Consider the following 22266-nt stretch of genomic DNA (forward strand, 5'->3'; position numbering starts at 1 on the left):
AGATGCTTAAAAGTACAAAACTCACTAGGCCCAGAGCCTACGGCCACACCACACTGAATGCGCCTGATCTCGTCTGATCTCGGAAGCTAAGCAGTGTCGGGCCTAGTTAGTACCTGGATGGGAGACCGCATGGGAATACCAGGTGCTGTAGGCTTTTTTGTGCTCCAAGTTCAGGAAGTGAGCCATTTCTCAATTGCCTTTCAAAACTGCAAGGTCTAGCCGACTAGATGCTTAAAAGTACAAAACTCACTAGGCCCAGAGCCTACGGCCACACCACACTGAATGCGCCCGATCTCGTCTGATCTCGGAAGCTAAGCAGTGTCGGGCCTAGTTAGTACCTGGATGGGAGACCGCCTGGGAATACCAGGTGCTGTAGGCTTTTTTGTGCTCCAAGTTCAGGAAGTGAGCCATTTCTCAATTGCCTTTCAAAACTGCAAGGTCTAGCCGACTAGATGCTTAAAAGTACAAAACTCACTAGGCCCAGAGCCTACGGCCACACCACACTGAATGCGCCCGATCTCGTCTGATCTCGGAAGCTAAGCAGTGTCGGGCCTAGTTAGTACCTGGATGGGAGACCGCCTGGGAATACCAGGTGCTGTAGGCTATTTTGTGCTCCATGATTAGTAATTGCGCAACTTCTCAATTACTTTTCAAATTTGGTATGTTTCCAAAATAATTGTATCCCGTTTTATAGCGGAAATGTTGGACAGCATTATGAGGGCTGGAGCTACCTATTTACATATAATTAGCATACAGGTAGTGTGTTCATGGGTAATAAATCGACTTTCACATGTAATGCAGTACAGAGAATATTGAGTCCTTCAAGAGGCATGAAAGAAAGCCGTTATTGTGTTGATTGTTCTCTCCACCTCCCTGCAACAGAAACAGGATGGATGGATTAAAGTTATCCTACCAGACATAGGAGTCCTGAATGGGCCCACCAGTCTTATATATCTCGCCTGATCGAGCCTGATCGAGCGCTGATCGAGCGATGAGCGTGGTATCATGTTGCAAGTGGCTGCATGGCTTAGCTTACTAAATGCAAATGCATAAGAGTAATATTCTTAGCATTTCTAGAGCCTACGGCCACACCACACTAAGCAGTGTCGGGCCTAGTTAGTACCTGGATGGGAGACCGCCTGGGAATACCAGGTGCTGTAGGCTTTTTTGTGCTCCAAGTTCAGGAAGTGAGCCATTTCTCAATTGCCTTTCAAAACTGCAAGGTCTAGCCGACTAGATGCTTAAAAGTACAAAACTCACTAGGCCCAAAGCCTACTGCCACACCACACTGAATGCGCCCGATCTCGTCTGATCTCGGAAGCTAAGCAGTGTCGGGCCTAGTTAGTACCTGGATGGGAGACCGCCTGGGAATACCAGGTGCTGTAGGCTATTTTGTGCTCCATGATTAGTAATTGCACAACTTCTCAATTACTTTTCAAATTTGGTATGTTTCCAAAATAATTTTATCCCGTTTTATAGCGGAAATGTTGGACAACATTATGAGGGCTGGAGCTACCTATTTACATATAATTAGCATACAGGTAGTGTGTTCATGGGTAATAAATCGACTTTCACATGTAATGCAGTACAGAGAATATTGAGTCCTTCAAGAGGCATGAAAGAAAGCCGTTATTGTGTTGATTGTTCTCTCCACCTCCCTGCAACAGAAACAGGATGGATGGATTAAAGTTATCCTACCAGACATAGGAGTCCTGAATGGGCCCACCAGTCTTATATATCTCGCCTGATCGAGCCTGATCGAGCGATGAGCGTGGTATCATGTTGCAAGTGGCTGCATGGCTTAGCTTACTAAATGCAAATGCATAAGAGTAATATTCTTAGCATTTCTAGAGCCTACGGCCACACCACACTAAGCAGTGTCGGGCCTAGTTAGTACCTGGATGGGAGACCGCCTGGGAATACCAGGTGCTGTAGGCTTTTTTGTGCTCCAAGTTCAGGAAGTGAGCCATTTCTCAATTGCCTTTCAAAACTGCAAGGTCTAGCCGACTAGATGCTTAAAAGTACAAAACTCACTAGGACCAGAGCCTACGGCCACACCACACTGAATGCGCCCGATCTCGTCTGATCTTGGAAGCTAAGCAGTGTCGGGCCTAGTTAGTACCTGGATGGGAGACCGCCTGGGAATACCAGGTGCTGTAGGCTTTTTTGTGCTCCAAGTTCAGGAAGTGAGCCATTTCTCAATTGCCTTTCAAAACTGCAAGGTCTAGCCGACTAGATGCTTAAAAGTACAAAACTCACTAGGCCCAGAGCCTACGGCCACACCACACTGAATGCGCCCGATCTCGTCTGATCTCGGAAGCTAAGCAGTGTCGGGCCTAGTTAGTACCTGGATGGGAGACCGCCTGGGAATACCAGGTGCTGTAGGCTTTTTTGTGCTCCAAGTTCAGGAAGTGAGCCATTTCTCAATTGCCTTTCAAAACTGCAAGGTCTAGCCGACTAGATGCTTAAAAGTACAAAACTCACTAGGCCCAGAGCATACGGCCACACCACACTGAATGCGCCCGATCTCGTCTGATCTCGGAAGCTAAGCAGTGTCGGGCCTAGTTAGTACCTGGATGGGAGACCGCCTGGGAATACCAGGTGCTGTAGGCTATTTTGTGCTCCATGATTAGTAATTGCGCAACTTCTCAATTACTTTTCAAATTTGGTATGTTTCCAAAATAATTGTATCCCGTTTTATAGCGGAAATGTTGGACAGCATTATGAGGGCTGGAGCTACCTATTTACATATAATTAGCATACAGGTAGTGTGTTCATGGGTAATAAATCGACTTTCACATGTAATGCAGTACAGAGAATATTGAGTCCTTCAAGAGGCATGAAAGAAAGCCGTTATTGTGTTGATTGTTCTCTCCACCTCCCTGCAACAGAAACAGGATGGATGGATTAAAGTTATCCTACCAGACATAGGAGTTCTGAATGGGCCCACCAGTCTTATATATCTCGCCTGATCGAGCCTGATCGAGCGCTGATCGAGCGATGAGCGTGGTATCATGTTGCAAGTGGCTGCATGGCTTAGCTTACTAAATGCAAATGCATAAGAGTAATATTCTTAGCATTTCTAGAGCCTACGGCCACACCACACTAAGCAGTGTCGGGCCTAGTTAGTACCTGGATGGGAGACCGCCTGGGAATACCAGGTGCTGTAGGCTTTTTTGTGCTCCAAGTTCAGGAAGTGAGCCATTTCTCAATTGCCTTTCAAAACTGCAAGGTCTAGCCGACTAGATGCTTAAAAGTACAAAACTCACTAGGACCAGAGCCTACGGCCACACCACACTGAATGCGCCCGATCTCGTCTGATCTCGGAAGCTAAGCAGTGTCGGGCCTAGTTAGTACCTGGATGGGAGACCGCCTGGGAATACCAGGTGCTGTAGGCTTTTTTGTGCTCCAAGTTCAGGAAGTGAGCCATTTCTCAATTGCCTTTCAAAACTGCAAGGTCTAGCCGACTAGATGCTTAAAAGTACAAAACTCACTAGGCCCAGAGCCTACGGCCACACCACACTGAATGCGCCCGATCTCGTCTGATCTCGGAAGCTAAGCAGTGTCGGGCCTAGTTAGTACCTGGATGGGAGACCGCCTGGGAATACCAGGTGCTGTAGGCTTTTTTGTGCTCCAAGTTCAGGAAGTGAGCCATTTCTCAATTGCCTTTCAAAACTGCAAGGTCTAGCCGACTAGATGCTTAAAAGTACAAAACTCACTAGGCCCAGAGCCTACGGCCACACCACACTGAATGCGCCCGATCTCGTATGATCTCGGAAGCTAAGCAGTGTCGGGCCTAGTTAGTACCTGGATGGGAGACCGCCTGGGAATACCAGGTGCTGTAGGCTATTTTGTGCTCCATGATTAGTAATTGCGCAACTTCTCAATTACTTTTCAAATTTGGTATGTTTCCAAAATAATTGTATCCCGTTTTATAGCGGAAATGTTGGACAGCATTATGAGGGCTGGAGCTACCTATTTACATATAATTAGCATACAGGTAGTGTGTTCATGGGTAATAAATCGACTTTCACATGTAATGCAGTACAGAGAATATTGAGTCCTTCAAGAGGCATGAAAGAAAGCCGTTATTGTGTTGATTGTTCTCTCCACCTCCCTGCAACAGAAACAGGATGGATGGATTAAAGTTATCCTACCAGACATAGGAGTCCTGAATGGGCCCACCAGTCTTATATATCTCGCCTGATCGAGCCTGATCGAGCGCTGATCGAGCGATGAGCGTGGTATCATGTTGCAAGTGGCTGCATGGCTTAGCTTACTAAATGCAAATGCATAAGAGTAATATTCTTAGCATTTCTAGAGCCTACGGCCACACCACACTAAGCAGTGTCGGGCCTAGTTAGTACCTGGATGGGAGACCGCCTGGGAATACCAGGTGCTGTAGGCTTTTTTGTGCTCCAAGTTCAGGAAGTGAGCCATTTCTCAATTGCCTTTCAAAACTGCAAGGTCTAGCCGACTAGATGCTTAAAAGTACAAAACTCACTAGGACCAGAGCCTACGGCCACACCACACTGAATGCGCCCGATCTCGTCTGATCTCGGAAGCTAAGCAGTGTCGGGCCTAGTTAGTACCTGGATGGGAGACCGCCTGGGAATACCAGGTGCTGTAGGCTTTTTTGTGCTCCAAGTTCAGGAAGTGAGCCATTTCTCAATTGCCTTTCAAAACTGCAAGGTCTAGCCGACTAGATGCTTAAAAGTACAAAACTCACTAGGCCCAGAACCTACGGCCACACCACACTGAATGCGCCCGATCTCGTCTGATCTCGGAAGCTAAGCAGTGTCGGGCCTAGTTAGTACCTGGATGGGAGACCGCCTGGGAATACCAGGTGCTGTAGGCTATTTTGTGCTCCATGATTAGTAATTGCACAACTTCTCAATTACTTTTCAAATTTGGTATGTTTCCAAAATAATTGTATCCCGTTTTATAGCGGAAATGTTGGACAACATTATGAGGGCTGGAGCTACCTATTTACATATAATTAGCATACAGGTAGTGTGTTCATGGGTAATAAATCGACTTTCACATGTAATGCAGTACAGAGAATATTGAGTCCTTCAAGAGGCATGAAAGAAAGCCGTTATTGTGTTGATTGTTCTCTCCACCTCCCTGCAACAGAAACAGGATGGATGGATTAAAGTTATCCTACCAGACATAGGAGTCCTGAATGGGCCCACCAGTCTTATATATCTCGCCTGATCGAGCCTGATCGAGCGATGAGCGTGGTATCATGTTGCAAGTGGCTGCATGGCTTAGCTTACTAAATGCAAATGCATAAGAGTAATATTCTTAGCATTTCTAGAGCCTACGGCCACACCACACTGAATGCGCCCGATCTCGTCTGATCTCGGAAGCTAAGCAGTGTTGGGCCTAGTTAGTACCTGGATGGGAGACCGCCTGGGAATACCAGGTGCTGTAGGCTTTTTTTTTGCTCCAAGTTCAGGAAGTGAGCCATTTCTCAATTGCCTTTCAAAACTGCAAGGTCTAGCCGACTAGATGCTTAAAAGTACAAAACTCACTAGGCCCAGAGCCTACGGCCACACCACACTGAATGCGCCTGATCTCGTCTGATCTCGGAAGCTAAGCAGTGTCGGGCCTAGTTAGTACCTGGATGGGAGACCGCATGGGAATACCAGGTGCTGTAGGCTTTTTTGTGCTCCAAGTTCAGGAAGTGAGCCATTTCTCAATTGCCTTTCAAAACTGCAAGGTCTAGCCGACTAGATGCTTAAAAGTACAAAACTCACTAGGCCCAGAGCCTACGGCCACACCACACTGAATGCGCCCGATCTCGTCTGATCTCGGAAGCTAAGCAGTGTCGGGCCTAGTTAGTACCTGGATGGGAGACCGCCTGGGAATATCAGGTGCTGTAGGCTTTTTTGTGCTCCAAGTTCAGGAAGTGAGCCATTTCTCAATTGCCTTTCAAAACTGCAAGGTCTAGCCGACTAGATGCTTAAAAGTACAAAACTCACTAGGCCCAGAGCCTACGGCCACACCACACTGAATGCGCCCGATCTCGTCTGATCTCGGAAGCTAAGCAGTGTCGGGCCTAGTTAGTACCTGGATGGGAGACCGCCTGGGAATACCAGGTGCTGTAGGCTATTTTGTGCTCCATGATTAGTAATTGCGCAACTTCTCAATTACTTTTCAAATTTGGTATGTTTCCAAAATAATTGTATCCCGTTTTATAGCGGAAATGTTGGACAGCATTATGAGGGCTGGAGCTACCTATTTACATATAATTAGCATACAGGTAGTGTGTTCATGGGTAATAAATCGACTTTCACATGTAATGCAGTACAGAGAATATTGAGTCCTTCAAGAGGCATGAAAGAAAGCCGTTATTGTGTTGATTGTTCTCTCCACCTCCCTGCAACAGAAACAGGATGGATGGATTAAAGTTATCCTACCAGACATAGGAGTCCTGAATGGGCCCACCAGTCTTATATATCTCGCCTGATCGAGCCTGATCGAGCGATGAGCGTGGTATCATGTTGCAAGTGGCTGCATGGCTTAGCTTACTAAATGCAAATGCATAAGAGTAATATTCTTAGCATTTCTAGAGCCTACGGCCACACCACACTGAATGCGCCCGATCTCGTCTGATCTCGGAAGCTAAGCAGTGTCGGGCCTAGTTAGTACCTGGATGGGAGACCGCCTGGGAATACCAGGTGCTGTAGGCTTTTTTTTTGCTCCAAGTTCAGGAAGTGAGCCATTTCTCAATTGCCTTTCAAAACTGCAAGGTCTAGCCGACTAGATGCTTAAAAGTACAAAACTCACTAGGCCCAGAGCCTACGGCCACACCACACTGAATGCGCCTGATCTCGTCTGATCTCGGAAGCTAAGCAGTGTCGGGCCTAGTTAGTACCTGGATGGGAGACCGCATGGGAATACCAGGTGCTGTAGGCTTTTTTGTGCTCCAAGTTCAGGAAGTGAGCCATTTCTCAATTGCCTTTCAAAACTGCAAGGTCTAGCCGACTAGATGCTTAAAAGTACAAAACTCACTAGGCCCAGAGCCTACGGCCACACCACACTGAATGCGCCCGATCTCGTCTGATCTCGGAAGCTAAGCAGTGTCGGGCCTAGTTAGTACCTGGATGGGAGACCGCCTGGGAATATCAGGTGCTGTAGGCTTTTTTGTGCTCCAAGTTCAGGAAGTGAGCCATTTCTCAATTGCCTTTCAAAACTGCAAGGTCTAGCCGACTAGATGCTTAAAAGTACAAAACTCACTAGGCCCAGAGCCTACGGCCACACCACACTGAATGCGCCCGATCTCGTCTGATCTCGGAAGCTAAGCAGTGTCGGGCCTAGTTAGTACCTGGATGGGAGACCGCCTGGGAATACCAGGTGCTGTAGGCTATTTTGTGCTCCATGATTAGTAATTGCGCAACTTCTCAATTACTTTTCAAATTTGGTATGTTTCCAAAATAATTGTATCCCGTTTTATAGCGGAAATGTTGGACAGCATTATGAGGGCTGGAGCTACCTATTTACATATAATTAGCATACAGGTAGTGTGTTCATGGGTAATAAATCGACTTTCACATGTAATGCAGTACAGAGAATATTGAGTCCTTCAAGAGGCATGAAAGAAAGCCGTTATTGTGTTGATTGTTCTCTCCACCTCCCTGCAACAGAAACAGGATGGATGGATTAAAGTTATCCTACCAGACATAGGAGTCCTGAATGGGCCCACCAGTCTTATATATCTCGCCTGATCGAGCCTGATCGAGCGATGAGCGTGGTATCATGTTGCAAGTGGCTGCATGGCTTAGCTTACTAAATGCAAATGCATAAGAGTAATATTCTTAGCATTTCTAGAGCCTACGGCCACACCACACTGAATGCGCCCGATCTCGTCTGATCTCGGAAGCTAAGCAGTGTCGGGCCTAGTTAGTACCTGGATGGGAGACCGCCTGGGAATACCAGGTGCTGTAGGCTTTTTTTTTGCTCCAAGTTCAGGAAGTGAGCCATTTCTCAATTGCCTTTCAAAACTGCAAGGTCTAGCCGACTAGATGCTTAAAAGTACAAAACTCACTAGGCCCAGAGCCTACGGCCACACCACACTGAATGCGCCTGATCTCGTCTGATCTCGGAAGCTAAGCAGTGTCGGGCCTAGTTAGTACCTGGATGGGAGACCGCATGGGAATACCAGGTGCTGTAGGCTTTTTTGTGCTCCAAGTTCAGGAAGTGAGCCATTTCTCAATTGCCTTTCAAAACTGCAAGGTCTAGCCGACTAGATGCTTAAAAGTACAAAACTCACTAGGCCCAGAGCCTACGGCCACACCACACTGAATGCGCCCGATCTCGTCTGATCTCGGAAGCTAAGCAGTGTCGGGCCTAGTTAGTACCTGGATGGGAGACCGCCTGGGAATACCAGGTGCTGTAGGCTTTTTTGTGCTCCAAGTTCAGGAAGTGAGCCATTTCTCAATTGCCTTTCAAAACTGCAAGGTCTAGCCGACTAGATGCTTAAAAGTACAAAACTCACTAGGCCCAGAGCCTACGGCCACACCACACTGAATGCGCCCGATCTCGTCTGATCTCGGAAGCTAAGCAGTGTCGGGCCTAGTTAGTACCTGGATGGGAGACCGCCTGGGAATACCAGGTGCTGTAGGCTATTTTGTGCTCCATGATTAGTAATTGCGCAACTTCTCAATTACTTTTCAAATTTGGTATGTTTCCAAAATAATTGTATCCCGTTTTATAGCGGAAATGTTGGACAGCATTATGAGGGCTGGAGCTACCTATTTACATATAATTAGCATACAGGTAGTGTGTTCATGGGTAATAAATCGACTTTCACATGTAATGCAGTACAGAGAATATTGAGTCCTTCAAGAGGCATGAAAGAAAGCCGTTATTGTGTTGATTGTTCTCTCCACCTCCCTGCAACAGAAACAGGATGGATGGATTAAAGTTATCCTACCAGACATAGGAGTCCTGAATGGGCCCACCAGTCTTATATATCTCGCCTGATCGAGCCTGATCGAGCGCTGATCGAGCGATGAGCGTGGTATCATGTTGCAAGTGGCTGCATGGCTTAGCTTACTAAATGCAAATGCATAAGAGTAATATTCTTAGCATTTCTAGAGCCTACGGCCACACCACACTAAGCAGTGTCGGGCCTAGTTAGTACCTGGATGGGAGACCGCCTGGGAATACCAGGTGCTGTAGGCTTTTTTGTGCTCCAAGTTCAGGAAGTGAGCCATTTCTCAATTGCCTTTCAAAACTGCAAGGTCTAGCCGACTAGATGCTTAAAAGTACAAAACTCACTAGGACCAGAGCCTACGGCCACACCACACTGAATGCGCCCGATCTCGTCTGATCTTGGAAGCTAAGCAGTGTCGGGCCTAGTTAGTACCTGGATGGGAGACCGCCTGGGAATACCAGGTGCTGTAGGCTTTTTTGTGCTCCAAGTTCAGGAAGTGAGCCATTTCTCAATTGCCTTTCAAAACTGCAAGGTCTAGCCGACTAGATGCTTAAAAGTACAAAACTCACTAGGCCCAGAGCCTACGGCCACACCACACTGAATGCGCCCGATCTCGTCTGATCTCGGAAGCTAAGCAGTGTCGGGCCTAGTTAGTACCTGGATGGGAGACCGCCTGGGAATACCAGGTGCTGTAGGCTTTTTTGTGCTCCAAGTTCAGGAAGTGAGCCATTTCTCAATTGCCTTTCAAAACTGCAAGGTCTAGCCGACTAGATGCTTAAAAGTACAAAACTCACTAGGCCCAGAGCCTACGGCCACACCACACTGAATGCGCCCGATCTCGTCTGATCTCGGAAGCTAAGCAGTGTCGGGCCTAGTTAGTACCTGGATGGGAGACCGCCTGGGAATACCAGGTGCTGTAGGCTATTTTGTGCTCCATGATTAGTAATTGCGCAACTTCTCAATTACTTTTCAAATTTGGTATGTTTCCAAAATAATTGTATCCCGTTTTATAGCGGAAATGTTGGACAGCATTATGAGGGCTGGAGCTACCTATTTACATATAATTAGCATACAGGTAGTGTGTTCATGGGTAATAAATCGACTTTCACATGTAATGCAGTACAGAGAATATTGAGTCCTTCAAGAGGCATGAAAGAAAGCCGTTATTGTGTTGATTGTTCTCTCCACCTCCCTGCAACAGAAACAGGATGGATGGATTAAAGTTATCCTACCAGACATAGGAGTTCTGAATGGGCCCACCAGTCTTATATATCTCGCCTGATCGAGCCTGATCGAGCGCTGATCGAGCGATGAGCGTGGTATCATGTTGCAAGTGGCTGCATGGCTTAGCTTACTAAATGCAAATGCATAAGAGTAATATTCTTAGCATTTCTAGAGCCTACGGCCACACCACACTAAGCAGTGTCGGGCCTAGTTAGTACCTGGATGGGAGACCGCCTGGGAATACCAGGTGCTGTAGGCTTTTTTGTGCTCCAAGTTCAGGAAGTGAGCCATTTCTCAATTGCCTTTCAAAACTGCAAGGTCTAGCCGACTAGATGCTTAAAAGTACAAAACTCACTAGGACCAGAGCCTACGGCCACACCACACTGAATGCGCCCGATCTCGTCTGATCTCGGAAGCTAAGCAGTGTCGGGCCTAGTTAGTACCTGGATGGGAGACCGCCTGGGAATACCAGGTGCTGTAGGCTTTTTTGTGCTCCAAGTTCAGGAAGTGAGCCATTTCTCAATTGCCTTTCAAAACTGCAAGGTCTAGCCGACTAGATGCTTAAAAGTACAAAACTCACTAGGCCCAGAGCCTACGGCCACACCACACTGAATGCGCCCGATCTCGTCTGATCTCGGAAGCTAAGCAGTGTCGGGCCTAGTTAGTACCTGGATGGGAGACCGCCTGGGAATACCAGGTGCTGTAGGCTATTTTGTGCTCCATGATTAGTAATTGCACAACTTCTCAATTACTTTTCAAATTTGGTATGTTTCCAAAATAATTGTATCCCGTTTTATAGCGGAAATGTTGGACAACATTATGAGGGCTGGAGCTACCTATTTACATATAATTAGCATACAGGTAGTGTGTTCATGGGTAATAAATCGACTTTCACATGTAATGCAGTACAGAGAATATTGAGTCCTTCAAGAGGCATGAAAGAAAGCCGTTATTGTGTTGATTGTTCTCTCCACCTCCCTGCAACAGAAACAGGATGGATGGATTAAAGTTATCCTACCAGACATAGGAGTCCTGAATGGGCCCACCAGTCTTATATATCTCGCCTGATCGAGCCTGATCGAGCGCTGATCGAGCGATGAGCGTGGTATCATGTTGCAAGTGGCTGCATGGCTTAGCTTACTAAATGCAAATGCATAAGAGTAATATTCTTAGCATTTCTAGAGCCTACGGCCACACCACACTAAGCAGTGTCGGGCCTAGTTAGTACCTGGATGGGAGACCGCCTGGGAATACCAGGTGCTGTAGGCTTTTTTGTGCTCCAAGTTCAGGAAGTGAGCCATTTCTCAATTGCCTTTCAAAACTGCAAGGTCTAGCCGACTAGATGCTTAAAAGTACAAAACTCACTAGGACCAGAGCCTACGGCCACACCACACTGAATGCGCCCGATCTCGTCTGATCTCGGAAGCTAAGCAGTGTCGGGCCTAGTTAGTACCTGGATGGGAGACCGCCTGGGAATACCAGGTGCTGTAGGCTTTTTTGTGCTCCAAGTTCAGGAAGTGAGCCATTTCTCAATTGCCTTTCAAAACTGCAAGGTCTAGCCGACTAGATGCTTAAAAGTACAAAACTCACTAGGCCCAGAGCCTACGGCCACACCACACTGAATGCGCCCGATCTCGTCTGATCTCGGAAGCTAAGCAGTGTCGGGCCTAGTTAGTACCTGGATGGGAGACCGCCTGGGAATACCAGGTGCTGTAGGCTATTTTGTGCTCCATGATTAGTAATTGCACAACTTCTCAATTACTTTTCAAATTTGGTATGTTTCCAAAATAATTGTATCCCGTTTTATAGCGGAAATGTTGGACAACATTATGAGGGCTGGAGCTACCTATTTACATATAATTAGCATACAGGTAGTGTGTTCATGGGTAATAAATCGACTTTCACATGTAATGCAGTACAGAGAATATTGAGTCCTTCAAGAGGCATGAAAGAAAGCCGTTATTGTGTTGATTGTTCTCTCCACCTCCCTGCAACAGAAACAGGATGGATGGATTAAAGTTATCCTACCAGACATAGGAGTCCTGAATGGGCCCACCAGTCTTATATATCTCGCCTGATCGAGCCTGATCGAGCGATGAGCGTGGTATCATGTTGCAAGTGGCTGCATGGCTTAGCTTACTAAATGCAAATGCATAAGAGTAATATTCTTAGCATTTCTAGAGCCTACGGCCACACCACACTGAATGCGCCTGATCTCGTCTGATCTCGGAAGCTAAGCAGTGTCGGGCCTAGTTAGTACCTGGATGGGAGACCGCCTGGGAATACCAGGTGCTGTAGGCTTTTTTTTTGCTCCAAGTTCAGGAAGTGAGCCATTTCTCAATTGCCTTTCAAAACTGCAAGGTCTAGCCGACTATATGCTTAAAAGTACAAAACTCACTAGGCCCAGAGCCTACGGCCACACCACACTGAATGCGCCTGATCTCGTCTGATCTCGGAAGCTAAGCAGTGTCGGGCCTAGTTAGTACCTGGATGGGAGACCGCATGGGAATACCAGGTGCTGTAGGCTTTTTTGTGCTCCAAGTTCAGGAAGTGAGCCATTTCTCAATTGCCTTTCAAAACTGCAAGGTCTAGCCGACTAGATGCTTAAAAGTACAAAACTCACTAGGCCCAGAGCCTACGGCCACACCACACTGAATGCGCCCGATCTCGTCTGATCTCGGAAGCTAAGCAGTGTCGGGCCTAGTTAGTACCTGGATGGGAGACCGCCTGGCAATACCAGGTGCTGTAGGCTATTTTGTGCTCCATGATTAGTAATTGCACAACTTCTCAATTACTTTTCAAATTTGGTATGTTTCCAAAATAATTTTATCCCGTTTTATAGCGGAAATGTTGGACAACATTATGAGGGCTGGAGCTACCTATTTACATATAATTAGCATACAGGTAGTGTGTTCATGGGTAATAAATCGACTTTCACATGTAATGCAGTACAGAGAATATTGAGTCCTTCAAGAGGCATGAAAGAAAGCCGTTATTGTGTTGATTGTTCTCTCCACCTCCCTGCAACAGAAACAGGATGGATGGATTAAAGTTATCCTACCAGACATAGGAGTCCTGAATGGGCCCACCAGTCTTATATATCTCGCCTGATCGAGCCTGATCGAGCGATGAGCGTGGTATCATGTTGCAAGTGGCTGCATGGCTTAGCTTACTAAATGCAAATGCATAAGAGTAATATTCTTAGCATTTCTAGAGCCTACGGCCACACCACACTGAATGCGCCCGATCTCGTCTGATCTCGGAAGCTAAGCAGTGTCGGGCCTAGTTAGTACCTGGATGGGAGACCGCCTGGGAATACCAGGTGCTGTAGGCTTTTTTTTTGCTCCAAGTTCAGGAAGTGAGCCATTTCTCAATTGCCTTTCAAAACTGCAAGGTCTAGCCGACTAGATGCTTAAAAGTACAAAACTCACTAGGCCCAGAGCCTACGGCCACACCACACTGAATGCGCCTGATCTCGTCTGATCTCGGAAGCTAAGCAGTGTCGGGCCTAGTTAGTACCTGGATGGGAGACCGCATGGGAATACCAGGTGCTGTAGGCTTTTTTGTGCTCCAAGTTCAGGAAGTGAGCCATTTCTCAATTGCCTTTCAAAACTGCAAGGTCTAGCCGACTAGATGCTTAAAAGTACAAAACTCACTAGGCCCAGAGCCTACGGCCACACCACACTGAATGCGCCCGATCTCGTCTGATCTCGGAAGCTAAGCAGTGTCGGGCCTAGTTAGTACCTGGATGGGAGACCGCCTGGGAATATCAGGTGCTGTAGGCTTTTTTGTGCTCCAAGTTCAGGAAGTGAGCCATTTCTCAATTGCCTTTCAAAACTGCAAGGTCTAGCCGACTAGATGCTTAAAAGTACAAAACTCACTAGGCCCAGAGCCTACGGCCACACCACACTGAATGCGCCCGATCTCGTCTGATCTCGGAAGCTAAGCAGTGTCGGGCCTAGTTAGTACCTGGATGGGAGACCGCCTGGGAATACCAGGTGCTGTAGGCTATTTTGTGCTCCATGATTAGTAATTGCGCAACTTCTCAATTACTTTTCAAATTTGGTATGTTTCCAAAATAATTGTATCCCGTTTTATAGCGGAAATGTTGGACAGCATTATGAGGGCTGGAGCTACCTATTTACATATAATTAGCATACAGGTAGTGTGTTCATGGGTAATAAATCGACTTTCACATGTAATGCAGTACAGAGAATATTGAGTCCTTCAAGAGGCATGAAAGAAAGCCGTTATTGTGTTGATTGTTCTCTCCACCTCCCTGCAACAGAAACAGGATGGATGGATTAAAGTTATCCTACCAGACATAGGAGTCCTGAATGGGCCCACCAGTCTTATATATCTCGCCTGATCGAGCCTGATCGAGCGATGAGCGTGGTATCATGTTGCAAGTGGCTGCATGGCTTAGCTTACTAAATGCAAATGCATAAGAGTAATATTCTTAGCATTTCTAGAGCCTACGGCCACACCACACTGAATGCGCCCGATCTCGTCTGATCTCGGAAGCTAAGCAGTGTCGGGCCTAGTTAGTACCTGGATGGGAGACCGCCTGGGAATACCAGGTGCTGTAGGCTTTTTTTTTGCTCCAAGTTCAGGAAGTGAGCCATTTCTCAATTGCCTTTCAAAACTGCAAGGTCTAGCCGACTAGATGCTTAAAAGTACAAAACTCACTAGGCCCAGAGCCTACGGCCACACCACACTGAATGCGCCTGATCTCGTCTGATCTCGGAAGCTAAGCAGTGTCGGGCCTAGTTAGTACCTGGATGGGAGACCGCATGGGAATACCAGGTGCTGTAGGCTTTTTTGTGCTCCAAGTTCAGGAAGTGAGCCATTTCTCAATTGCCTTTCAAAACTGCAAGGTCTAGCCGACTAGATGCTTAAAAGTACAAAACTCACTAGGCCCAGAGCCTACGGCCACACCACACTGAATGCGCCCGATCTCGTCTGATCTCGGAAGCTAAGCAGTGTCGGGCCTAGTTAGTACCTGGATGGGAGACCGCCTGGGAATACCAGGTGCTGTAGGCTTTTTTGTGCTCCAAGTTCAGGAAGTGAGCCATTTCTCAATTGCCTTTCAAAACTGCAAGGTCTAGCCGACTAGATGCTTAAAAGTACAAAACTCACTAGGCCCAGAACCTACGGCCACACCACACTGAATGCGCCCGATCTCGTCTGATCTCGGAAGCTAAGCAGTGTCGGGCCTAGTTAGTACCTGGATGGGAGACCGCCTGGGAATACCAGGTGCTGTAGGCTATTTTGTGCTCCATGATTAGTAATTGCACAACTTCTCAATTACTTTTCAAATTTGGTATGTTTCCAAAATAATTGTATCCCGTTTTATAGCGGAAATGTTGGACAACATTATGAGGGCTGGAGCTACCTATTTACATATAATTAGCATACAGGTAGTGTGTTCATGGGTAATAAATCGACTTTCACATGTAATGCAGTACAGAGAATATTGAGTCCTTCAAGAGGCATGAAAGAAAGCCGTTATTGTGTTGATTGTTCTCTCCACCTCCCTGCAACAGAAACAGGATGGATGGATTAAAGTTATCCTACCAGACATAGGAGTCCTGAATGGGCCCACCAGTCTTATATATCTCGCCTGATCGAGCCTGATCGAGCGCTGATCGAGCGATGAGCGTGGTATCATGTTGCAAGTGGCTGCATGGCTTAGCTTACTAAATGCAAATGCATAAGAGTAATATTCTTAGCATTTCTAGAGCCTACGGCCACACCACACTAAGCAGTGTCGGGCCTAGTTAGTACCTGGATGGGAGACCGCCTGGGAATACCAGGTGCTGTAGGCTTTTTTGTGCTCCAAGTTCAGGAAGTGAGCCATTTCTCAATTGCCTTTCAAAACTGCAAGGTCTAGCCGACTAGATGCTTAAAAGTACAAAACTCACTAGGACCAGAGCCTACGGCCACACCACACTGAATGCGCCCGATCTCGTCTGATCTCGGAAGCTAAGCAGTGTCGGGCCTAGTTAGTACCTGGATGGGAGACCGCCTGGGAATACCAGGTGCTGTAGGCTTTTTTGTGCTCCAAGTTCAGGAAGTGAGCCATTTCTCAATTGCCTTTCAAAACTGCAAGGTCTAGCCGACTAGATGCTTAAAAGTACAAAACTCACTAGGCCCAGAGCCTACGGCCACACCACACTGAATGCGCCCGATCTCGTCTGATCTCGGAAGCTAAGCAGTGTCGGGCCTAGTTAGTACCTGGATGGGAGACCGCCTGGGAATACCAGGTGCTGTAGGCTATTTTGTGCTCCATGATTAGTAATTGCACAACTTCTCAATTACTTTTCAAATTTGGTATGTTTCCAAAATAATTGTATCCCGTTTTATAGCGGAAATGTTGGACAACATTATGAGGGCTGGAGCTACCTATTTACATATAATTAGCATACAGGTAGTGTGTTCATGGGTAATAAATCGACTTTCACATGTAATGCAGTACAGAGAATATTGAGTCCTTCAAGAGGCATGAAAGAAAGCCGTTATTGTGTTGATTGTTCTCTCCACCTCCCTGCAACAGAAACAGGATGGATGGATTAAAGTTATCCTACCAGACATAGGAGTCCTGAATGGGCCCACCAGTCTTATATATCTCGCCTGATCGAGCCTGATCGAGCGATGAGCGTGGTATCATGTTGCAAGTGGCTGCATGGCTTAGCTTACTAAATGCAAATGCATAAGAGTAATATTCTTAGCATTTCTAGAGCCTACGGCCACACCACACTGAATGCGCCTGATCTCGTCTGATCTCGGAAGCTAAGCAGTGTCGGGCCTAGTTAGTACCTGGATGGGAGACCGCCTGGGAATACCAGGTGCTGTAGGCTTTTTTTTTGCTCCAAGTTCAGGAAGTGAGCCATTTCTCAATTGCCTTTCAAAACTGCAAGGTCTAGCCGACTATATGCTTAAAAGTACAAAACTCACTAGGCCCAGAGCCTACGGCCACACCACACTGAATGCGCCTGATCTCGTCTGATCTCGGAAGCTAAGCAGTGTCGGGCCTAGTTAGTACCTGGATGGGAGACCGCATGGGAATACCAGGTGCTGTAGGCTTTTTTGTGCTCCAAGTTCAGGAAGTGAGCCATTTCTCAATTGCCTTTCAAAACTGCAAGGTCTAGCCGACTAGATGCTTAAAAGTACAAAACTCACTAGGCCCAGAGCCTACGGCCACACCACACTGAATGCGCCCGATCTCGTCTGATCTCGGAAGCTAAGCAGTGTCGGGCCTAGTTAGTACCTGGATGGGAGACCGCCTGGCAATACCAGGTGCTGTAGGCTATTTTGTGCTCCATGATTAGTAATTGCACAACTTCTCAATTACTTTTCAAATTTGGTATGTTTCCAAAATAATTTTATCCCGTTTTATAGCGGAAATGTTGGACAACATTATGAGGGCTGGAGCTACCTATTTACATATAATTAGCATACAGGTAGTGTGTTCATGGGTAATAAATCGACTTTCACATGTAATGCAGTACAGAGAATATTGAGTCCTTCAAGAGGCATGAAAGAAAGCCGTTATTGTGTTGATTGTTCTCTCCACCTCCCTGCAACAGAAACAGGATGGATGGATTAAAGTTATCCTACCAGACATAGGAGTCCTGAATGGGCCCACCAGTCTTATATATCTCGCCTGATCGAGCCTGATCGAGCGATGAGCGTGGTATCATGTTGCAAGTGGCTGCATGGCTTAGCTTACTAAATGCAAATGCATAAGAGTAATATTCTTAGCATTTCTAGAGCCTACGGCCACACCACACTGAATGCGCCCGATCTCGTCTGATCTCGGAAGCTAAGCAGTGTCGGGCCTAGTTAGTACCTGGATGGGAGACCGCCTGGGAATACCAGGTGCTGTAGGCTTTTTTTTTGCTCCAAGTTCAGGAAGTGAGCCATTTCTCAATTGCCTTTCAAAACTGCAAGGTCTAGCCGACTAGATGCTTAAAAGTACAAAACTCACTAGGCCCAGAGCCTACGGCCACACCACACTGAATGCGCCTGATCTCGTCTGATCTCGGAAGCTAAGCAGTGTCGGGCCTAGTTAGTACCTGGATGGGAGACCGCATGGGAATACCAGGTGCTGTAGGCTTTTTTGTGCTCCAAGTTCAGGAAGTGAGCCATTTCTCAATTGCCTTTCAAAACTGCAAGGTCTAGCCGACTAGATGCTTAAAAGTACAAAACTCACTAGGCCCAGAGCCTACGGCCACACCACACTGAATGCGCCCGATCTCGTCTGATCTCGGAAGCTAAGCAGTGTCGGGCCTAGTTAGTACCTGGATGGGAGACCGCCTGGGAATATCAGGTGCTGTAGGCTTTTTTGTGCTCCAAGTTCAGGAAGTGAGCCATTTCTCAATTGCCTTTCAAAACTGCAAGGTCTAGCCGACTAGATGCTTAAAAGTACAAAACTCACTAGGCCCAGAGCCTACGGCCACACCACACTGAATGCGCCCGATCTCGTCTGATCTCGGAAGCTAAGCAGTGTCGGGCCTAGTTAGTACCTGGATGGGAGACCGCCTGGGAATACCAGGTGCTGTAGGCTATTTTGTGCTCCATGATTAGTAATTGCGCAACTTCTCAATTACTTTTCAAATTTGGTATGTTTCCAAAATAATTGTATCCCGTTTTATAGCGGAAATGTTGGACAGCATTATGAGGGCTGGAGCTACCTATTTACATATAATTAGCATACAGGTAGTGTGTTCATGGGTAATAAATCGACTTTCACATGTAATGCAGTACAGAGAATATTGAGTCCTTCAAGAGGCATGAAAGAAAGCCGTTATTGTGTTGATTGTTCTCTCCACCTCCCTGCAACAGAAACAGGATGGATGGATTAAAGTTATCCTACCAGACATAGGAGTCCTGAATGGGCCCACCAGTCTTATATATCTCGCCTGATCGAGCCTGATCGAGCGATGAGCGTGGTATCATGTTGCAAGTGGCTGCATGGCTTAGCTTACTAAATGCAAATGCATAAGAGTAATATTCTTAGCATTTCTAGAGCCTACGGCCACACCACACTGAATGCGCCCGATCTCGTCTGATCTCGGAAGCTAAGCAGTGTCGGGCCTAGTTAGTACCTGGATGGGAGACCGCCTGGGAATACCAGGTGCTGTAGGCTTTTTTTTTGCTCCAAGTTCAGGAAGTGAGCCATTTCTCAATTGCCTTTCAAAACTGCAAGGTCTAGCCGACTAGATGCTTAAAAGTACAAAACTCACTAGGCCCAGAGCCTACGGCCACACCACACTGAATGCGCCTGATCTCGTCTGATCTCGGAAGCTAAGCAGTGTCGGGCCTAGTTAGTACCTGGATGGGAGACCGCATGGGAATACCAGGTGCTGTAGGCTTTTTTGTGCTCCAAGTTCAGGAAGTGAGCCATTTCTCAATTGCCTTTCAAAACTGCAAGGTCTAGCCGACTAGATGCTTAAAAGTACAAAACTCACTAGGCCCAGAGCCTACGGCCACACCACACTGAATGCGCCCGATCTCGTCTGATCTCGGAAGCTAAGCAGTGTCGGGCCTAGTTAGTACCTGGATGGGAGACCGCCTGGGAATATCAGGTGCTGTAGGCTTTTTTGTGCTCCAAGTTCAGGAAGTGAGCCATTTCTCAATTGCCTTTCAAAACTGCAAGGTCTAGCCGACTAGATGCTTAAAAGTACAAAACTCACTAGGCCCAGAGCCTACGGCCACACCACACTGAATGCGCCCGATCTCGTCTGATCTCGGAAGCTAAGCAGTGTCGGGCCTAGTTAGTACCTGGATGGGAGACCGCCTGGGAATACCAGGTGCTGTAGGCTATTTTGTGCTCCATGATTAGTAATTGCGCAACTTCTCAATTACTTTTCAAATTTGGTATGTTTCCAAAATAATTGTATCCCGTTTTATAGCGGAAATGTTGGACAGCATTATGAGGGCTGGAGCTACCTATTTACATATAATTAGCATACAGGTAGTGTGTTCATGGGTAATAAATCGACTTTCACATGTAATGCAGTACAGAGAATATTGAGTCCTTCAAGAGGCATGAAAGAAAGCCGTTATTGTGTTGATTGTTCTCTCCACCTCCCTGCAACAGAAACAGGATGGATGGATTAAAGTTATCCTACCAGACATAGGAGTCCTGAATGGGCCCACCAGTCTTATATATCTCGCCTGATCGAGCCTGATCGAGCGATGAGCGTGGTATCATGTTGCAAGTGGCTGCATGGCTTAGCTTACTAAATGCAAATGCATAAGAGTAATATTCTTAGCATTTCTAGAGCCTACGGCCACACCACACTGAATGCGCCCGATCTCGTCTGATCTCGGAAGCTAAGCAGTGTCGGGCCTAGTTAGTACCTGGATGGGAGACCGCCTGGGAATACCAGGTGCTGTAGGCTTTTTTTTTGCTCCAAGTTCAGGAAGTGAGCCATTTCTCAATTGCCTTTCAAAACTGCAAGGTCTAGCCGACTAGATGCTTAAAAGTACAAAACTCACTAGGCCCAGAGCCTACGGCCACACCACACTGAATGCGCCTGATCTCGTCTGATCTCGGAAGCTAAGCAGTGTCGGGCCTAGTTAGTACCTGGATGGGAGACCGCATGGGAATACCAGGTGCTGTAGGCTTTTTTGTGCTCCAAGTTCAGGAAGTGAGCCATTTCTCAATTGCCTTTCAAAACTGCAAGGTCTAGCCGACTAGATGCTTAAAAGTACAAAACTCACTAGGCCCAGAGCCTACGGCCACACCACACTGAATGCGCCCGATCTCGTCTGATCTCGGAAGCTAAGCAGTGTCGGGCCTAGTTAGTACCTGGATGGGAGACCGCCTGGGAATACCAGGTGCTGTAGGCTTTTTTGTGCTCCAAGTTCAGGAAGTGAGCCATTTCTCAATTGCCTTTCAAAACTGCAAGGTCTAGCCGACTAGATGCTTAAAAGTACAAAACTCACTAGGCCCAGAGCCTACGGCCACACCACACTGAATGCGCCCGATCTCGTCTGATCTCGGAAGCTAAGCAGTGTCGGGCCTAGTTAGTACCTGGATGGGAGACCGCCTGGGAATACCAGGTGCTGTAGGCTATTTTGTGCTCCATGATTAGTAATTGCGCAACTTCTCAATTACTTTTCAAATTTGGTATGTTTCCAAAATAATTGTATCCCGTTTTATAGCGGAAATGTTGGACAGCATTATGAGGGCTGGAGCTACCTATTTACATATAATTAGCATACAGGTAGTGTGTTCATGGGTAATAAATCGACTTTCACATGTAATGCAGTACAGAGAATATTGAGTCCTTCAAGAGGCATGAAAGAAAGCCGTTATTGTGTTGATTGTTCTCTCCACCTCCCTGCAACAGAAACAGGATGGATGGATTAAAGTTATCCTACCAGACATAGGAGTCCTGAATGGGCCCACCAGTCTTATATATCTCGCCTGATCGAGCCTGATCGAGCGCTGATCGAGCGATGAGCGTGGTATCATGTTGCAAGTGGCTGCATGGCTTAGCTTACTAAATGCAAATGCATAAGAGTAATATTCTTAGCATTTCTAGAGCCTACGGCCACACCACACTAAGCAGTGTCGGGCCTAGTTAGTACCTGGATGGGAGACCGCCTGGGAATACCAGGTGCTGTAGGCTTTTTTGTGCTCCAAGTTCAGGAAGTGAGCCATTTCTCAATTGCCTTTCAAAACTGCAAGGTCTAGCCGACTAGATGCTTAAAAGTACAAAACTCACTAGGACCAGAGCCTACGGCCACACCACACTGAATGCGCCCGATCTCGTCTGATCTTGGAAGCTAAGCAGTGTCGGGCCTAGTTAGTACCTGGATGGGAGACCGCCTGGGAATACCAGGTGCTGTAGGCTTTTTTGTGCTCCAAGTTCAGGAAGTGAGCCATTTCTCAATTGCCTTTCAAAACTGCAAGGTCTAGCCGACTATATGCTTAAAAGTACAAAACTCACTAGGCCCAGAGCCTACGGCCACACCACACTGAATGCGCCCGATCTCGTCTGATCTCGGAAGCTAAGCAGTGTCGGGCCTAGTTAGTACCTGGATGGGAGACCGCCTGGGAATACCAGGTGCTGTAGGCTTTT

At 47.0% G+C, this 22266-nt stretch overlaps 61 non-coding genes across 61 annotated transcripts; all 61 read left to right on the top strand.

The window, feature by feature from the left end:
* Positions 1–35: 35 nt before the first annotated feature.
* LOC138552784 (5S ribosomal RNA) lies at positions 36–154 on the top strand. The gene has a single exon (XR_011296462.1). It is a non-coding gene; the product is annotated as a 5S ribosomal RNA (ribosomal RNA).
* A 106-nt stretch (positions 155–260) lies between these two features.
* On the top strand, positions 261–379 carry LOC138553194 (5S ribosomal RNA). Its single transcript, XR_011296861.1, has one exon. It is a non-coding gene; the product is annotated as a 5S ribosomal RNA (ribosomal RNA).
* Positions 380–485: 106 nt separating this feature from the next.
* Positions 486–604, top strand: LOC138553195 (5S ribosomal RNA). The gene has a single exon (XR_011296862.1). It is a non-coding gene; the product is annotated as a 5S ribosomal RNA (ribosomal RNA).
* A 666-nt stretch (positions 605–1270) lies between these two features.
* LOC138552946 (5S ribosomal RNA) lies at positions 1271–1389 on the top strand. The gene has a single exon (XR_011296624.1). It is a non-coding gene; the product is annotated as a 5S ribosomal RNA (ribosomal RNA).
* A 655-nt stretch (positions 1390–2044) lies between these two features.
* LOC138552960 (5S ribosomal RNA) lies at positions 2045–2163 on the top strand. Its single transcript, XR_011296638.1, has one exon. It is a non-coding gene; the product is annotated as a 5S ribosomal RNA (ribosomal RNA).
* A 106-nt stretch (positions 2164–2269) lies between these two features.
* On the top strand, positions 2270–2388 carry LOC138553196 (5S ribosomal RNA). The gene has a single exon (XR_011296863.1). It is a non-coding gene; the product is annotated as a 5S ribosomal RNA (ribosomal RNA).
* Positions 2389–2494: 106 nt separating this feature from the next.
* Positions 2495–2613, top strand: LOC138552952 (5S ribosomal RNA). The gene has a single exon (XR_011296630.1). It is a non-coding gene; the product is annotated as a 5S ribosomal RNA (ribosomal RNA).
* Positions 2614–3279: 666 nt separating this feature from the next.
* Positions 3280–3398, top strand: LOC138553198 (5S ribosomal RNA). Its single transcript, XR_011296865.1, has one exon. It is a non-coding gene; the product is annotated as a 5S ribosomal RNA (ribosomal RNA).
* A 106-nt stretch (positions 3399–3504) lies between these two features.
* Positions 3505–3623, top strand: LOC138553199 (5S ribosomal RNA). The gene has a single exon (XR_011296866.1). It is a non-coding gene; the product is annotated as a 5S ribosomal RNA (ribosomal RNA).
* A 106-nt stretch (positions 3624–3729) lies between these two features.
* LOC138552603 (5S ribosomal RNA) lies at positions 3730–3848 on the top strand. The gene has a single exon (XR_011296283.1). It is a non-coding gene; the product is annotated as a 5S ribosomal RNA (ribosomal RNA).
* A 666-nt stretch (positions 3849–4514) lies between these two features.
* LOC138553201 (5S ribosomal RNA) lies at positions 4515–4633 on the top strand. The gene has a single exon (XR_011296867.1). It is a non-coding gene; the product is annotated as a 5S ribosomal RNA (ribosomal RNA).
* Positions 4634–4739: 106 nt separating this feature from the next.
* LOC138552740 (5S ribosomal RNA) lies at positions 4740–4858 on the top strand. Its single transcript, XR_011296418.1, has one exon. It is a non-coding gene; the product is annotated as a 5S ribosomal RNA (ribosomal RNA).
* Positions 4859–5321: 463 nt separating this feature from the next.
* On the top strand, positions 5322–5440 carry LOC138553341 (5S ribosomal RNA). Its single transcript, XR_011297003.1, has one exon. It is a non-coding gene; the product is annotated as a 5S ribosomal RNA (ribosomal RNA).
* A 107-nt stretch (positions 5441–5547) lies between these two features.
* LOC138552785 (5S ribosomal RNA) lies at positions 5548–5666 on the top strand. The gene has a single exon (XR_011296463.1). It is a non-coding gene; the product is annotated as a 5S ribosomal RNA (ribosomal RNA).
* Positions 5667–5772: 106 nt separating this feature from the next.
* On the top strand, positions 5773–5891 carry LOC138552512 (5S ribosomal RNA). The gene has a single exon (XR_011296194.1). It is a non-coding gene; the product is annotated as a 5S ribosomal RNA (ribosomal RNA).
* A 106-nt stretch (positions 5892–5997) lies between these two features.
* LOC138553202 (5S ribosomal RNA) lies at positions 5998–6116 on the top strand. Its single transcript, XR_011296868.1, has one exon. It is a non-coding gene; the product is annotated as a 5S ribosomal RNA (ribosomal RNA).
* A 463-nt stretch (positions 6117–6579) lies between these two features.
* On the top strand, positions 6580–6698 carry LOC138553203 (5S ribosomal RNA). Its single transcript, XR_011296869.1, has one exon. It is a non-coding gene; the product is annotated as a 5S ribosomal RNA (ribosomal RNA).
* A 107-nt stretch (positions 6699–6805) lies between these two features.
* LOC138552786 (5S ribosomal RNA) lies at positions 6806–6924 on the top strand. The gene has a single exon (XR_011296464.1). It is a non-coding gene; the product is annotated as a 5S ribosomal RNA (ribosomal RNA).
* Positions 6925–7030: 106 nt separating this feature from the next.
* On the top strand, positions 7031–7149 carry LOC138552513 (5S ribosomal RNA). The gene has a single exon (XR_011296195.1). It is a non-coding gene; the product is annotated as a 5S ribosomal RNA (ribosomal RNA).
* A 106-nt stretch (positions 7150–7255) lies between these two features.
* On the top strand, positions 7256–7374 carry LOC138553204 (5S ribosomal RNA). Its single transcript, XR_011296870.1, has one exon. It is a non-coding gene; the product is annotated as a 5S ribosomal RNA (ribosomal RNA).
* A 463-nt stretch (positions 7375–7837) lies between these two features.
* Positions 7838–7956, top strand: LOC138553205 (5S ribosomal RNA). Its single transcript, XR_011296871.1, has one exon. It is a non-coding gene; the product is annotated as a 5S ribosomal RNA (ribosomal RNA).
* Positions 7957–8063: 107 nt separating this feature from the next.
* On the top strand, positions 8064–8182 carry LOC138552787 (5S ribosomal RNA). The gene has a single exon (XR_011296465.1). It is a non-coding gene; the product is annotated as a 5S ribosomal RNA (ribosomal RNA).
* Positions 8183–8288: 106 nt separating this feature from the next.
* Positions 8289–8407, top strand: LOC138553206 (5S ribosomal RNA). The gene has a single exon (XR_011296872.1). It is a non-coding gene; the product is annotated as a 5S ribosomal RNA (ribosomal RNA).
* A 106-nt stretch (positions 8408–8513) lies between these two features.
* LOC138553207 (5S ribosomal RNA) lies at positions 8514–8632 on the top strand. The gene has a single exon (XR_011296873.1). It is a non-coding gene; the product is annotated as a 5S ribosomal RNA (ribosomal RNA).
* Positions 8633–9298: 666 nt separating this feature from the next.
* Positions 9299–9417, top strand: LOC138552961 (5S ribosomal RNA). Its single transcript, XR_011296639.1, has one exon. It is a non-coding gene; the product is annotated as a 5S ribosomal RNA (ribosomal RNA).
* A 106-nt stretch (positions 9418–9523) lies between these two features.
* Positions 9524–9642, top strand: LOC138553208 (5S ribosomal RNA). The gene has a single exon (XR_011296874.1). It is a non-coding gene; the product is annotated as a 5S ribosomal RNA (ribosomal RNA).
* Positions 9643–9748: 106 nt separating this feature from the next.
* LOC138553210 (5S ribosomal RNA) lies at positions 9749–9867 on the top strand. The gene has a single exon (XR_011296876.1). It is a non-coding gene; the product is annotated as a 5S ribosomal RNA (ribosomal RNA).
* A 666-nt stretch (positions 9868–10533) lies between these two features.
* Positions 10534–10652, top strand: LOC138553211 (5S ribosomal RNA). Its single transcript, XR_011296877.1, has one exon. It is a non-coding gene; the product is annotated as a 5S ribosomal RNA (ribosomal RNA).
* A 106-nt stretch (positions 10653–10758) lies between these two features.
* On the top strand, positions 10759–10877 carry LOC138553212 (5S ribosomal RNA). The gene has a single exon (XR_011296878.1). It is a non-coding gene; the product is annotated as a 5S ribosomal RNA (ribosomal RNA).
* A 666-nt stretch (positions 10878–11543) lies between these two features.
* Positions 11544–11662, top strand: LOC138553213 (5S ribosomal RNA). Its single transcript, XR_011296879.1, has one exon. It is a non-coding gene; the product is annotated as a 5S ribosomal RNA (ribosomal RNA).
* A 106-nt stretch (positions 11663–11768) lies between these two features.
* LOC138553214 (5S ribosomal RNA) lies at positions 11769–11887 on the top strand. Its single transcript, XR_011296880.1, has one exon. It is a non-coding gene; the product is annotated as a 5S ribosomal RNA (ribosomal RNA).
* A 463-nt stretch (positions 11888–12350) lies between these two features.
* LOC138552636 (5S ribosomal RNA) lies at positions 12351–12469 on the top strand. Its single transcript, XR_011296316.1, has one exon. It is a non-coding gene; the product is annotated as a 5S ribosomal RNA (ribosomal RNA).
* A 107-nt stretch (positions 12470–12576) lies between these two features.
* On the top strand, positions 12577–12695 carry LOC138552788 (5S ribosomal RNA). Its single transcript, XR_011296466.1, has one exon. It is a non-coding gene; the product is annotated as a 5S ribosomal RNA (ribosomal RNA).
* Positions 12696–12801: 106 nt separating this feature from the next.
* Positions 12802–12920, top strand: LOC138553111 (5S ribosomal RNA). Its single transcript, XR_011296787.1, has one exon. It is a non-coding gene; the product is annotated as a 5S ribosomal RNA (ribosomal RNA).
* A 463-nt stretch (positions 12921–13383) lies between these two features.
* On the top strand, positions 13384–13502 carry LOC138553215 (5S ribosomal RNA). The gene has a single exon (XR_011296881.1). It is a non-coding gene; the product is annotated as a 5S ribosomal RNA (ribosomal RNA).
* A 107-nt stretch (positions 13503–13609) lies between these two features.
* LOC138552790 (5S ribosomal RNA) lies at positions 13610–13728 on the top strand. The gene has a single exon (XR_011296468.1). It is a non-coding gene; the product is annotated as a 5S ribosomal RNA (ribosomal RNA).
* A 106-nt stretch (positions 13729–13834) lies between these two features.
* Positions 13835–13953, top strand: LOC138552514 (5S ribosomal RNA). Its single transcript, XR_011296196.1, has one exon. It is a non-coding gene; the product is annotated as a 5S ribosomal RNA (ribosomal RNA).
* Positions 13954–14059: 106 nt separating this feature from the next.
* On the top strand, positions 14060–14178 carry LOC138553216 (5S ribosomal RNA). Its single transcript, XR_011296882.1, has one exon. It is a non-coding gene; the product is annotated as a 5S ribosomal RNA (ribosomal RNA).
* Positions 14179–14641: 463 nt separating this feature from the next.
* Positions 14642–14760, top strand: LOC138553217 (5S ribosomal RNA). Its single transcript, XR_011296883.1, has one exon. It is a non-coding gene; the product is annotated as a 5S ribosomal RNA (ribosomal RNA).
* Positions 14761–14867: 107 nt separating this feature from the next.
* On the top strand, positions 14868–14986 carry LOC138552791 (5S ribosomal RNA). Its single transcript, XR_011296469.1, has one exon. It is a non-coding gene; the product is annotated as a 5S ribosomal RNA (ribosomal RNA).
* A 106-nt stretch (positions 14987–15092) lies between these two features.
* LOC138553218 (5S ribosomal RNA) lies at positions 15093–15211 on the top strand. Its single transcript, XR_011296884.1, has one exon. It is a non-coding gene; the product is annotated as a 5S ribosomal RNA (ribosomal RNA).
* A 106-nt stretch (positions 15212–15317) lies between these two features.
* On the top strand, positions 15318–15436 carry LOC138552741 (5S ribosomal RNA). Its single transcript, XR_011296419.1, has one exon. It is a non-coding gene; the product is annotated as a 5S ribosomal RNA (ribosomal RNA).
* A 666-nt stretch (positions 15437–16102) lies between these two features.
* On the top strand, positions 16103–16221 carry LOC138553219 (5S ribosomal RNA). Its single transcript, XR_011296885.1, has one exon. It is a non-coding gene; the product is annotated as a 5S ribosomal RNA (ribosomal RNA).
* A 106-nt stretch (positions 16222–16327) lies between these two features.
* Positions 16328–16446, top strand: LOC138553221 (5S ribosomal RNA). The gene has a single exon (XR_011296887.1). It is a non-coding gene; the product is annotated as a 5S ribosomal RNA (ribosomal RNA).
* Positions 16447–16909: 463 nt separating this feature from the next.
* LOC138552637 (5S ribosomal RNA) lies at positions 16910–17028 on the top strand. The gene has a single exon (XR_011296317.1). It is a non-coding gene; the product is annotated as a 5S ribosomal RNA (ribosomal RNA).
* A 107-nt stretch (positions 17029–17135) lies between these two features.
* On the top strand, positions 17136–17254 carry LOC138552792 (5S ribosomal RNA). The gene has a single exon (XR_011296470.1). It is a non-coding gene; the product is annotated as a 5S ribosomal RNA (ribosomal RNA).
* A 106-nt stretch (positions 17255–17360) lies between these two features.
* On the top strand, positions 17361–17479 carry LOC138553112 (5S ribosomal RNA). Its single transcript, XR_011296788.1, has one exon. It is a non-coding gene; the product is annotated as a 5S ribosomal RNA (ribosomal RNA).
* A 463-nt stretch (positions 17480–17942) lies between these two features.
* Positions 17943–18061, top strand: LOC138553222 (5S ribosomal RNA). The gene has a single exon (XR_011296888.1). It is a non-coding gene; the product is annotated as a 5S ribosomal RNA (ribosomal RNA).
* Positions 18062–18168: 107 nt separating this feature from the next.
* On the top strand, positions 18169–18287 carry LOC138552793 (5S ribosomal RNA). Its single transcript, XR_011296471.1, has one exon. It is a non-coding gene; the product is annotated as a 5S ribosomal RNA (ribosomal RNA).
* Positions 18288–18393: 106 nt separating this feature from the next.
* LOC138552515 (5S ribosomal RNA) lies at positions 18394–18512 on the top strand. The gene has a single exon (XR_011296197.1). It is a non-coding gene; the product is annotated as a 5S ribosomal RNA (ribosomal RNA).
* Positions 18513–18618: 106 nt separating this feature from the next.
* LOC138553223 (5S ribosomal RNA) lies at positions 18619–18737 on the top strand. The gene has a single exon (XR_011296889.1). It is a non-coding gene; the product is annotated as a 5S ribosomal RNA (ribosomal RNA).
* Positions 18738–19200: 463 nt separating this feature from the next.
* Positions 19201–19319, top strand: LOC138553224 (5S ribosomal RNA). Its single transcript, XR_011296890.1, has one exon. It is a non-coding gene; the product is annotated as a 5S ribosomal RNA (ribosomal RNA).
* A 107-nt stretch (positions 19320–19426) lies between these two features.
* On the top strand, positions 19427–19545 carry LOC138552794 (5S ribosomal RNA). Its single transcript, XR_011296472.1, has one exon. It is a non-coding gene; the product is annotated as a 5S ribosomal RNA (ribosomal RNA).
* Positions 19546–19651: 106 nt separating this feature from the next.
* Positions 19652–19770, top strand: LOC138552516 (5S ribosomal RNA). The gene has a single exon (XR_011296198.1). It is a non-coding gene; the product is annotated as a 5S ribosomal RNA (ribosomal RNA).
* A 106-nt stretch (positions 19771–19876) lies between these two features.
* LOC138553225 (5S ribosomal RNA) lies at positions 19877–19995 on the top strand. The gene has a single exon (XR_011296891.1). It is a non-coding gene; the product is annotated as a 5S ribosomal RNA (ribosomal RNA).
* Positions 19996–20458: 463 nt separating this feature from the next.
* On the top strand, positions 20459–20577 carry LOC138553227 (5S ribosomal RNA). The gene has a single exon (XR_011296893.1). It is a non-coding gene; the product is annotated as a 5S ribosomal RNA (ribosomal RNA).
* Positions 20578–20684: 107 nt separating this feature from the next.
* On the top strand, positions 20685–20803 carry LOC138552795 (5S ribosomal RNA). The gene has a single exon (XR_011296473.1). It is a non-coding gene; the product is annotated as a 5S ribosomal RNA (ribosomal RNA).
* A 106-nt stretch (positions 20804–20909) lies between these two features.
* On the top strand, positions 20910–21028 carry LOC138553228 (5S ribosomal RNA). Its single transcript, XR_011296894.1, has one exon. It is a non-coding gene; the product is annotated as a 5S ribosomal RNA (ribosomal RNA).
* A 106-nt stretch (positions 21029–21134) lies between these two features.
* LOC138553229 (5S ribosomal RNA) lies at positions 21135–21253 on the top strand. The gene has a single exon (XR_011296895.1). It is a non-coding gene; the product is annotated as a 5S ribosomal RNA (ribosomal RNA).
* Positions 21254–21919: 666 nt separating this feature from the next.
* Positions 21920–22038, top strand: LOC138552962 (5S ribosomal RNA). Its single transcript, XR_011296640.1, has one exon. It is a non-coding gene; the product is annotated as a 5S ribosomal RNA (ribosomal RNA).
* Positions 22039–22144: 106 nt separating this feature from the next.
* LOC138553230 (5S ribosomal RNA) lies at positions 22145–22263 on the top strand. The gene has a single exon (XR_011296896.1). It is a non-coding gene; the product is annotated as a 5S ribosomal RNA (ribosomal RNA).
* The last annotated feature ends 3 nt before the right edge of the window (positions 22264–22266 follow it).

The sequence above is a fragment of the Ambystoma mexicanum genome, unplaced genomic scaffold, assembly GCF_040938575.1.
Source record: "Ambystoma mexicanum isolate Mex_15411 unplaced genomic scaffold, UKY_AmexF1_1 Mex_scaf106, whole genome shotgun sequence".
NCBI lineage: Eukaryota > Metazoa > Chordata > Amphibia > Caudata > Ambystomatidae > Ambystoma > Ambystoma mexicanum.